This window comes from Leptosomus discolor, chromosome 3, assembly GCF_034619465.1.
Source record: "Leptosomus discolor isolate bLepDis1 chromosome 3, bLepDis1.hap2, whole genome shotgun sequence".
Classification (NCBI taxonomy): Eukaryota; Metazoa; Chordata; class Aves; order Leptosomiformes; family Leptosomidae; genus Leptosomus; species Leptosomus discolor.
Window position 1 is genome coordinate 73,040,325 of NC_141393.1, and position 12,176 is coordinate 73,052,500.

Here is a 12,176-nt window from a genome sequence, read left to right on the forward strand (position 1 = left end):
TTGGAGGTAATGGATTTCCTGGAATTATTATTTACAAATAAAATTATTAACTAGCATTGTAATGATCTTGGTGATCTACAGGAATATTAGGGGTTTTAAAACTGGAATCTATTTGCTATGCATTTTGAGTTGATCAACAAGCATAATCTGATCTCTGAATAAGCAACGAGTCAGATCTGTAGGGGTTTTATCTGGTTTTCGTTCAAGGCAGCCAGTCTGGGTGACTAGTTTTATTTTCTGTGCAGTTACAAATGTCTAACTGACATGATTTGCATTGGACTACAGACTATAGTTTTGGATAAAGAACACCTGATCGTAATATTGTAAGAATTTGCCACTTGTTACTCAGTGTATATTGAGCTGGATGTAATTTAGTTTGACATTCTTTTAAAATGCTTTTCAGTTTGTGAGTGGTTGAGAGCTGTCCATACACAATTTGTGTCATTTTTTCATTTCTATACTGTCTATTGTACTAGTTCTTTATGGATTAACTCTTAGAAATGCAGGTTGCTATTTACCAGACACTATCATTTGGAGCACTAAATGAAGGTGAGAATAGACTTTGACTTGAGAGATACTGAAATACATTTCAGTGCTGGATAACAGCCCATCTGTTGAGGTTGCTTGATGCAGTTTACAGTAGCCTCACACACTAACTTATGTTTCTGTTGCTTTCTTTCCCTTCATTCCTCCCCTTTGGTTTGCAGAAATCAAATTTGGATTTTTTGGTGACAGGCTTTGAAAACTCTTTTTTGCATCATTGTTATTACCCACACTTGTTGCCCCCCCCCCAAAATTTAGAAAGGAACTGTATATGAGCATGTCATGTAGTGACAACAGGCAGCAGATCCTTGAATTTCAAATGCCAGAAAGGAGAGCGGGAATGTTACCCTTACTGTTCATTAGCACAAGGCCAGACTGATAAAATAACTCTTCCATTCCTTTCTTCTTGCTGCTGTGAATGGCCCAGAAGTTTAGTATGTAATGTTTTTCACATTACATACTTCAAACTCTGCTCCTTTTGGTAAGATGCTTATTACAGTTTTACTTTCATCCTTCCTCCTTCCGTCCTCAAATTACACATAATATTCAGGGTCAAAATTGAGAAATGCCAGATATAAATTAATGTAAATTTATGGTGCCCCTGTAATCCATACTTTACTCCTTAGCAAGCCCCTGCCTCATTCAGCACACAAAATAGGTGTACTGTGGGAAAGAATGAGAAGTAGAGTACTTTAAATTGATTGAATAAAATTTCTGTAATGCTTTGCACTGAAAAAGTTAAATAATAAAATGGAAAACGCTGATTTGGCCTAGTAGAAACATTTAGCTTTGAATAAAGGAAGAAGTTGCATGCAATTTAAAATAACATCCCTGGAGCTAATGGGAGACAAACATTTGAAAAATCAGTGACATCAGTTAACCATATGCAGCAAAATTCTTGAATGTATGTGTTACTATTACACTAAAACTATTTAGCAGATGCTTACGTAATTTTTGTCATTCTTTGGTGAGTTGCTCTGGATTAAAAAATTGCAGTTCTAATGATTAATTCTACCAGAAAGCCACTGCATCTGATAACAAGTGTACGCAGAATTGTCTGTTCACTTATCTAAGAGTTTCTGTGTGGCATTCCTAATGTGCACACATCAATTTGCATTCATACTAAGTGTCTGCATTTCAGTTTTTCCCAACTATAAGAACTGTCCTTTACAAAATTATTTTAGTATCGGTACTCTTGCACTACTCTCTTGGTCAGTTTTTTCAATATTTGAAGAACAAATAAACAAAAAAAAACCCTTGGTAATTTCAGTAACATGCTTCTTGAAGAAAAGATACCTGATTTTTAGCTATTAAATCACCTTGTAATACATGGCAGATGTTGACCTATAAAACCCTGTTTATAACAACTTCTTTATAAAATTGCAGGCATAAAAATGCCTCCTGCTGCTGCTATGTCATTTTCAAAAAGTTTCTGAAATGCCATGTAAGCTAAAAGCTGAAGATTGCACTCATTCAGACATGGTGAAGATGCAGGTAATACTATGCCTGCTCTACTTAGGTCTAAATCTAAATAAAAAACCCCATAGCTAATTTCTGTTCTAATTCTTTACTTTATCCACATATCTGTTACAGCATTCGCCAGCAAGTGTGTTGTTTTCACAGAACTGTAGAATGGTTTGGGTTGAAAGGGACCTTAAAGATCATCTAGCCAAACAACCCTACCATGGGCAGAGACACCTCCCACTGGACCAGGTTGCTCAAAGTCCCATCCAACCTGGCCTTGAACACTGACGGGGAGGGGACAGCCACAGCCTCTCTGGGCAACCTGCTCCAGTGTCTCACCACCCTTATATCTAATCTAAATCTATTCTCTTTCAGTTTATAGCCATTACACCTTGTCCTATTGCTACATGCCCTTGTAATAAGTCCCTCCCCACCTTTCCTGTAGGCCCCCTTGAAGTACTGGAAGGCTGCTAGAAGGTCTTCCCAGAGCCTTTTCTGCTACAGGCTGAACAACCCCAGCTCTCCCAGCCTGTCCTCACAGGGAAGGTGCTCCAGCCCCCTGATCATCTTCGTGGTCTCCTCTGGACCTGCTCAAGCAGGTCCATGTCTTTGTTGTGCTGGGGGCCCCAGAGCTGGACGCAGCCCTGCAGGTGGGGTCTCACCAGAGCAGAGTAGAAGGGGAGAATCCCCTCCCTCAACCTGCTGGCCACACTTCTCTTGATGCAGCCCAGGATGCAGTTGGTTTTCTGGGCTGTGAGCACACTTTGCTGGCTCGTGTTCAGTTTTTCATCCACCCCCAAGCCCTTCTCCCCAGGGCTGCTCTCGATCCACTCATCCCCCAGCCTGTGTCTGTGCTTGGGATTGCCCTAACCCAGGTGCAGGACCTTGCACTTGGCCTTGTGGAACTTCATGAGGTTTGCGCAGGCCCACCTCTCCAGCCTGTCAGGGTCCCTCCGGATGGCCTCCCTTCCCTCCAATGTGTTGACAGCACCACACAGCTTGGAGTCATTGGCAAACTTGCTGAGGGTGCACTCAATCCCATTGTCCATGTCACTGACCAAGATGTAAAACAGGACTGATCTCAATACTGACCCTTGAGGAGTGCCACTACTCACTGGTCTCCACTCGTTTTGTTTGTTTACAGTAAGTAATGAAATCAATGCTTTGACTTAAATGGAAATTGGCAAATTCAATTATTGGATCCTTTTTTAAACTTTTTTAAGTTTCATGTATCATTTTCTGTAGCAAGTATTTCCATATGTTTTGGGGTAGTATTATATTTGGGGTAGTGGAAAAATTGAAATATTTTAATAAATATAACAACATCTCCAACCCTAACTTGAGTAAATAAGCAATAAGAGGAAATTTCTCAGAGCAAATATTGTGCCAAATGTAACTATTGAAAAGCAGAATTTGCAGGAAGTTTGGCTATTAAATGTTTTTTTGAAAATTTTCCAGTGAACCTTACATTTAGATGACACATTTACTTTTTAAAATGTGTGGTTTGTTCTGCCATTTTCTAAAAGGACAAGTTACTGTCTTACAGGACATAGTGAGAACATGGTTATAAATAAATCCATTTCTTTCACATTTTAAAGTGGGTCAGAGGGAGAGAAGACCAGCTGGGTCAATGTGTCAGCTCAGTTTAACTTCTAGGCTTCTGCTTCCTTACTCTTGCAAGCAATATAAGTTACAGGAAGTATGAGGGAAACTTATTCTGCTCTTGCAAAGAATAGTTCTACCCTTCAAAAAATAATCCTAATAAAATCTCTTTTAGGGTGTGTCCTGAAGTATATAGTGATTTTACAGGTAAGTATTAAAAGTATGTGAAAATATTCTCTTTCCTAAAAACTTGTGGAATTGTTGTTGAGGATATTAACAGCTTCTGGTTTCAATTTTGTGGAGGAAAACATTTTCTTCATCTTAAACTGCATTTGACTATTTCAACTTTCTACTTATTTCACTGGGTAAAAATAATTCTTTGGTCAGTAGTATTTATGATTCATGTGGTGACTTGCTCATTTACCCTATCCATGGATATTGTATAGGTAAATAATGTTCTTCTGTTTACTAGCCTTCTCTCACATTATTTAAATTATTAATTTAAATTAGTTAAAGCAGATTGCTCAGGACCTTGGTTATTCAAGTTTTTAATATCTCCAAATGTGGACGCTTGACAGCCCCTGGTCATCCTGTTCCATTGTGGACCACACATATGCTAATATTTTTTTTTATTTCTGTAAACCAAGCTGTAATACCCTGTGTTCCAATCTGTTTCCATTGTTTCCTGTACTTCCACGCTGCACTGGGAAGAAGTCTGGCTCCATCTCTTCTGTAGCTTCCAACAGCTGTGGAGATAATTACAATCTCAGTCTTAGCCACTTTTTCTTAAGGCTGAACGAGTCTTTCTCAGATTTTCCTTGTGTGTTATGTGTTCCATGGTCTATTTTGTAAAACCCTGTCACAATTTCCATTGTAAAAGAAGCATGTCAAGTGGGAAAACTACTTACAGTTTAGCAGCTTTTGGTGAGTAGCATATGCTACTTATCTTCCACTTGTGGAGAATGCTAAAAATGCTCAGACAAGTATATAGCATGTGATGTCTTGTGTAGGAAACCTGACCATACTGATGTATAGACTGGTTGACTCTTCATTTCTATCACCACATGGTCAGTGGGCAAGCTGATGGTTTGTGGGTCTGTCTTATAGTATCATCACTTGATAATGTGGGAAAATTTCTGAGTAGCAATAAAATTGCCCATTTTTCGTCTGAACAGTTGACTAAAATACATAATATTAATTTTTATTTTAAAACCAAACTGTGCTGTAGAATAGGCAAGGTTGATTTCTACTATTGTAAGGATGAGGAGAAAGGAAAAAAAAAAAAAAACAGGGAAGAAAGCATTGAATAGATCATAGAATCATATAATAGTTTGGGTTGGAAGGGACTTTTAAAGGACGACACAACACTGCAGGTGGTGTTTCATGAGAGTAGAGCAGAGAGGGAGGGTCATCTCCCTCAGCCTGCTGTCCACACTTCTGTTGATGCAGTCCAGAATGCAATTGGCCTCCTGTGCTGGAAGCACACATTGCTGCCTCATGTCCAGCTTTTTACCCACCAGCAGCCCCAAGTCCTTTGCCACAGGGCTGCCCTCTAGCCCTTCATCCCCCAACCTGTATTGATACCAGGGGTCGCCCCGACACAGGTGCAGGACCTTGCACTGGGCCTTGTTGAACCTCACTTCAACAACTTCACACAGGCCCATTTCTCAAGTTATCCAAGTCTCTCTGGGTGGCCTCTCATCCCTCAGATATGTCAACCACACCACTCAGCTTGGTGTCATCCTCAAGCTTGCTGAGGGTGCACTCAATCCCACCATCTGTCATTGATGAAGATATTAAACAGCACTGGTCCCAGTAGGGACCCCTGAGGGATGCCACTTGTCACTGCTCTCCATCTGGACATTAAGCTGTTGACTGCCATGACTTTTCAAATATCATGGAATGTCTTTGCAACTACATCAGCCAATCCCTCAGGACTCTGGGATGCATCTCATCAGGCCCCATAGACTTATATACATTCCAGTTCCTCAGGTGGTCATGAACCTGATTTTCTCTTACAAGTGGGAGTGACTTTGCTCCCTCAGTCCCCATCTTGTGGCCCATCCACTCAAGAAGTGTCGGAAGAGAGGCTGCCAGTGAAGACTGAGGAAAAAAGTCGTTGAGTACCTCAGCCTTCTCCTCAACCATTGTTACAAGCTTGCCAGTCTTGCTCATCATGGCAGGTATGGTTTCTTTGACCTTCCTTTTCTGGTTGACATAGCTGTAGAAGCCCTTACTATTCTTTGCATCCCTTCCCAAGTTCAGCTCCAGCTGCGCTTTGGCCTTCCTGACCCCATCCCTACACAAACAGGCAGTGTCCTTATATTCTTCCCAGGATTTCTGTCCCTGCATCCACTGCCTGTGCATTTCCTTTTTCCCCTTTAGTTTGACCAGCAGGTCTCGAATCAGCCATGCTGGTCTCTTGCCTCCCTTGCCTGATTTCCTACATCTGGGCATGGAGAGCTCTTGCGCTCTATGGAAAGCATCCTTAAAGATCTGCCAGCTCTGTTCTGTGCCCTTGTCCCTAAGGGCAGTTTCCCAAGAGGTCCCATTGACTAACTCCTTGAAAAGCTGAAATTTTCCTTTCCTAAAGTTCAGGGTCATGACTTTCCTCTTTGCCTGACTCATATCTCTCAGGACTGTGAATTCCACCAGCATGTGATCACTGTATCCCAGGCTGCCTCCAATCTTGACATCGCTGATTAGCTCACTTGTGTTGGTGACCAGTGTCACTTCCCCTGTCATATGGCTCTCTATTACCTGGCTTAAGAAGTTATCCTCCATGCATTCCTGGAGTCTCCTGGATTGCCTACAGCTCACCGTGCTACTTATCTACTGGATGCTGGGGTAGTTGAAGTCCCCTAGCAGGACGAGAGCCTGTGACCGCAAAGCCTCCTGTAGCTGGAGAAAGAAGACTTTGTTCATAGCCTATGGTTGTGACCTGTCTATGGAGAGCAGTGAAGAGGGAAGAATTCTGGAGAGGTAAGCTCATTTCTTCTGCAACTGTAGGAATAGGTAGATAACCACTGCTGCAAACAGAAAATGCCTGCCCTCTTCATCATTCCCACCCGTGGAAAAAAATCCTGACATGTACCACGGAAGCAGCAGCAGCAGCCTGCAGACAGCAGGGCTGCAACTCTTCTAATGTGCTTCTCAGTCTGTTGTTCTAGACTACCTGTTTTGCCTGTGCATTGTCAACTCTCCATTGTTCCTTTTGATACTGTTTTATTTGCTCAGAAATTCTCATTTTCCAGATCACAGCAGGATTCAAAGAGGAAACAGGTTTGAAGCTGATTGCAAAAAACCACTTTGAAGTACACAGCATACCCAAAAAGCACGCCCTTCGCATCTTTCCCTCTGGCTCTGCTCTCAATACTTTTTCTAATTCATTTGCTTTCTGCTCTGCATTTGTGTCTTTTCCTGTGTCATGCAGTTTCATTCACAAAGGGATGCACTCTGAGCAATCAACGTTCTGTCACCTGTGTCCTCAGGGAAGCTACGGGGCCACACAATTCTACTCATACTTTGCCAGTCTAATAGTTTTCTGATTCATGTTGCTACTGTCACAGCTGTCTTCTTCAAATTGCTTGTCATGAAAGAACATAGGTGTGAGTCCTCTTCTTGCTCTTATTCTTGTTAACGTGATGGAATTCCATTCATAAACTGATCTCCATCTTAAAATGTTAGTATGTTAAAGAGTAATGAGTTTGTAAGACGTGTTATGCAGACATACGGCTACATCCATCAAGTTGAGTGAGTTTTTTTCAAGTAGTCTTCAAGCTCTTTGTATTGGAATGTTCTGCTTCTCTCCCAAAGTACCTAAGTTTCCCTTTGTGTAATATGTAGGTGGACTTTTGAGTCACAGTGTAGAAAATCAAATGTGCTCCTTTTAACTTTTTGTATCTCCCTACATGGCATGGAGGTTTGTATCCATAACACGTTAAATTAGTTAAATTCCAAAAAGAAGGAAATGATAAGGGGAAAAAGCTTTTTGTGACTGGAAGAATTCCTTTACGAAACAATTTTTTTAAGTATTTCAGCACTCTGGGTGTGAAACAGCATTTATATCTTGTCCACCTTATGTGGAATATAGCTGGCTAAAGCATAGCATCCTTGTGTACTTGCCTTTCTGTGTAGCAATTGTGATCATAGTTTCCTTTGATGGATAGATGATATTTGAGCTATACATCTTCTTTGCCAACCATGTCTTCCTTGTTGCACTTCCAAAACTGTTATACTTGAGCAACACAGTTTTGCTAAGAAATTCCAGGAGAAAACAAGAGATGTGTAATTTTTCTTGACTGGAGGAGCTATAAAATAACAGGCAAAAGACATTAACCCCATTGTGATCAGAAAGTTATTGTGACAATTCTTTGATGGTACTTTCCTGCCAGATGTGGATGATTTGTAGTTGTTTCTTTTTTTTAACCCTTCTGTGATATTTACCTTCAAGATAGACTTCTTCAGTCCTTGTAAAATGTGTGCGATGGCTCTCCTATGACAATTATTATTGAGCTTGCCGTGTCAGTCTTTGATTTATGTGAGAAATAGCCTATAATGATACCTGCTGTAGAAGACTGGTCTGAAGTAGATATAAGAACTATCAATGAAAAAGTCAAAGAATTTCTTTCCAATTTCAAGGTGGTTAAATAAGGCTTACGCTCAGCTTGCAATTTCCTCTCCAGCTGGCCTACACTTTAACCTTTATTAAGTCATAGGAACGCATACAAGATTGTGTCAGTTTCAGTGCAGGAGACAGCATGTTCACTGCTGGGTAGTTGCTTATGGACCCATATTAGAATGTTGATAGAAAAACTGCAGAGAAGAACAATGTTTACCCTTTCCTCTATCAGTTCTATCTCTGGGTATCAATAAGAAGGAAAATAATAAGAATGATTGAAAACCAGCAGTGAAATCACTCATACAGAACGATATACTTTTGTGAAATTCTGCCAATTAAGATTTTGTAGAAAGATCTAATTTCAGTCTTACCACGTATCAAAAAATCTGTAATGGGATATAGACATTCATTGTCTGAGAAATTCCTTCGTGTTATTATTTAAGAACAAATATCCTGAAATATTGTGTTTAAATATTAGTGTCACTTGAGTTATATCTTTGTGGATCAGTCTACTTAGTTTTCACTTAGATTTTGTAAAGGTTTATAGTGTTAACATGTTGCTTCCTGAGCCTTCCAGTGCTCTTTTGAAACCCTGAAGTCAGACGTGAGGAAAAGTTGTCTATCTTATGTTAATTGGTCCAGATCTCTAGTGCTGTCTTAAGATCTCAAAGATATTTACAGGATCTAAAGAATAATATCTCTAAATACTCCAACAATACTATAGAGATAACCCCTGCAAATGAAACATGAAAATCTTGTTCCAGTCTTGTACTCTATAATGGCAAGTGATCAGCATCTGGGGAGCAAAACTTAAATCAGAAAGTGTTTCTCAGTTACCCTTATTTCTCAGATAGTATACAGAGTTACCTGACTGTGTACCTCGGAGCTTGTTCTGAAAAGTGGTGTCAAGGAACTGCATCTAACTCTCTTGGGAAGTAGCTTGGGAATGTCTGCCAAATCTGTGTAGTCTGGTTAATTATAGTGGAAACACCACACCTCTCAAATGTATTACTGGTGACAGTATCTGGCATACCTGATAACACTTTAGCATTTTACAAACAAATCAACTGCAGGAGAGTTACATGAATTTTCTTTGCTTCTGTTTAGTCTAAACAAAAGGCACTGGGAGAACAACATTGAACAAGAAACTGGGACTACAATTTTTCACCTTTGTGTTAACCATGTAAGAAAGTTCTGTCATGGAAGGTGAAGGAAGGAATTGGTGAAGGAAAGGAAGATTAGGCAAGAGAATTAGTTGTCCTAGTTCCTGCACAAATACCCTTTTTATCAGAAAGTTGATAAACACAGTCTCTGAGACAAAACTCTTTTCCCAGGGTTACCGATTTCATATACGCCGGTTATTGAGAATCAACTTATTACTAAATTTACTATACTGCTTGGGGGTTTTGGGTTAGTTGATTATTTTTTCACCTCATCTGTACTACATTGAATCTGAAATAGAATGTTTGATTGTGTATCAGGACATATTTTCCAAAAGCATTTAGAGAATAGTATCCAGGAATAAGTAGTAATAAGATTGAGGCAATCGTTAGCTGCTCCAGACAGTTCCCAAATGGAAAAGAAATTTACATTAGAAAGAAGAGATCCAATCATAAGAGTTATGTAAGCCAATTATAAATACTTTGTGAATCTTGACTTCGTGGACTGTTTGCCTTATTTACTGATGAGCCTAATTAAAAAGATCCCTGAAGCAAAAAAAAAGTCATGACAAGTGTTAAAACACTGTACAATTACAAAAAAAAAAACAAACCCAAAAGTGTTAAAAGCTCTACTTCAAGTCTCCAATTTTGGAAATAGTCCTGACTTTTTGGATGTGCTGTTCCAGAAGAAAAGTAGTTCTAATTACACATCCAGTCTTTACTTTCCAAAATTTTGAGGTTACTGTGATTCATAACTTACTGCTAGATTTCAAATGGCAGTAATTTTTGGCTGTCTTGATTTAGCTCAATCAGATGGGTGACTCTGTAACCTGTGGCTCTGGACTCTTCTAGCTCTTTGTGATTATTAGTTATTCCCCATCAACGTATTGGTATATCAGCTCCTTTGCAGCACTTCCTGATGGGTTTGAAATATTTTTAGTCAAATAATTCATTAATCTTCTGAGTATGATACTTCTGCTTCCATTTAGCCCAAACCTGTGCAGATATTGTCTTTTAAATTGATACAAGAATATGACTGTAGATCTCAAAAGAAAAGAAAAGCATTTTGCCTGTAGTCTCTGCCCTACTCCAGCCTTATCATACTATTCTCTTGAAAATTCTGGAGAAATTCGTAGGACTAACAAGAGGGGCATCATTCAACGAAATATATCTTACATTTAAACTATTCTGCTAGTGAAGTTAACCCAATAGTCAAGTAATTGAAAACTAATTAACAAATAGCCTACTACTGTATTTAGTATGTTTTACAGACATTGAGGGCACCACCTGAGATCTTTACTTGAACGGTATTTAGGACTATTTGTTTTTCAGTGCCTGCAATGTCAGATCCTCACCAGCACAGAATCTCTGCTGTTTAGTCTGTGCTGGGAGTAGTCTTCCATCTCTAGATACATGTCCAACGCAATATAAGTTTCTTTTTTTCTTTTGGGCAGGGGTTAGGTGGAGGATGAGCAGGCATGCAAAAATCTATGGACTATGTTTGAGCAGCAAGCAATGATAATATGACATCATCTTTTAGTACAGACTGCACCAACTTGTTTGAAATGTCTGGTGCTCCACATCTGAACTTAATGGGATTCATTGCTACACTTACTGAATTTGGAAGAAGTTGAAAAAATTCAGATACGCCATGGATATACTTGGTGCAGGTATCCTTCTCCTTTTCTTTTACCGATACGGTGTCTTCTCTTTTATAATGTTTCAGAGTGCCTTCGAATTGGAGCAATAAGGTTGAGAATAGAATTTGTTATATTAACATAATGAGTTTTCTGAAATTACATGCCTGGATCATCTTGTACTATGCAAAGGATAGCTTGTTTTGTTGTAACATATAATTTCATTCTTTTGAAAAACAAAATTGATTTTTCTTCTGGTAGTGTGCATCACTTCATATGCTCTTCTGAAGTGGCATTAACAAGTCATGTTTCCTTCATGTGCCTCTATCCTCATTTTAACATTAGTCTTTGAATATATAAATACCTTTTGACATTACTGACCTGTATGTCAAGTCAGTTTAATGTTATCTATTACTGAACACGATGCTGCAAAAATATCTAGTTTCAAAAGTATAGCACCATAGATACTACAATTCTGCACTTTATTTTTCTCCAAATAACTAAAATACACGAAACATGTTAAAGAAGTCTCTTCATAAACAAAATGAATTATACTGTGTGCTACTAGCATTAAACGTGAGCTTTCCAACAATACATAGATATTAAAAGTGAAAGGGAAGCTAAGCTTTAAATGGTTTCCAGGAGAAGTCTACTAAATGCTCCTGTGCATACAGAAGACCTTTTGTCCATTAAAATTATCTGATTCCACTGTGAAAGACAGCGTAAGATTCATGTCATCTGCATGATGCTGAAACACTTTAGAGCATTTGCTGCTGTTTGGACCTATGTTATTATGCTGATGCAGCTGTGAAGAATTATGCACTTTGAGTGCTGCGTTTTGGTGGAAATCACTGTCACTGAATAGCCTGAACTAGAGCGACAGAAGAAAACTTCCCTTTGTCTATCCAGTTATCAGAGCCAGCTTTCTGACTGAACAAAATACAAATATGATGGAATTAAACTAACATGTGTGGGAAGTATTTTAATACAGACTTTTGGTTTTACATCATGACTGAGTTATGTGTTCCTCTAAAAATGAGAAAAATGTGTCATTACCACAACATACCTTTTGCTTCCTAAAATCTATGTCTGTGAAACCTTTTTTTTTGTAAAAGATGGTTATGTGCCTTTAAACTTTCTTTTCTTTTT